Source organism: Egretta garzetta, unplaced genomic scaffold (genome assembly GCF_000687185.1).
Source record: "Egretta garzetta isolate BGI_Z169 unplaced genomic scaffold, ASM68718v1 scaffold60, whole genome shotgun sequence".
Classification (NCBI taxonomy): Eukaryota; Metazoa; Chordata; class Aves; order Pelecaniformes; family Ardeidae; genus Egretta; species Egretta garzetta.
Genome location: NW_009258269.1, coordinates 3,144,217 through 3,145,011, shown reverse-complemented (window position 1 = coordinate 3,145,011; position 795 = coordinate 3,144,217).

Genomic DNA, 795 nt, shown 5'->3' with positions numbered 1-795 from the left:
CTCCTCTTAATGCACCCCAGGATGCCATTGGCCTTCTTGGCAACAAGGGCACCCTGCTGGCTCATGGTCAGCTTGTCCTCCACCAGGACTCCCAGCTCCCTCTGGGCAGAGCTGCTTTCCAGCAGGTCAGCCCTCAGCCTGTACTGGTGCATGGGGTTCAACCTCCCCAGGGGCAGCACCTGATACTTGGTCCTGGTGGAACTTCATCAGGTTCCTCTCTGCCCAACTCTCCAGCCTGCCCAGGTCCCGCTGAATGGCAGCGTAGCCTCCCAGTGCGTCAGCCACTCCTCCCAGTTTGGTAGTGTTAGTGAACTTGCGGAGGGTACGCTCTGTCCTCTTGTCCAGGTCATTGATAAATAAGTTGAACACGATCAGGCCAAGTACTGAGCCCTGGGGAACCCCACCAGCCCCTGGCCTCCAACCAGACTCCGCGCCGCTGATCCCAACCCTCTGAGCTCTGCCATGCAGCCAGGTCCCGATCCACCTCACTGTCCACTCATCCAGTCCACCCTCGGGCTATTTAGAAGGTAAATATTAGGCCACGTAAGACAAAGAGCAGAGCACCGGGGGTGCATGGGGGCGCAGCAGTCAGGCATTTAGCAGAGAGCTTTCATCCTCTCTTTGAGGGACGGATACATCTGCAGTCTGCATCCTGCTGCTGCCTCTTGCTTTCCTTCCTCCCTGGACACTGACTCAGCACAACCAGCCTTTTATCACAGGACAAAACAATAGGGATCCTTCCTTCCAGGCATCACATCCGCCTGTTTCATCGATGTTTCTTTCCTTCGCCACCCA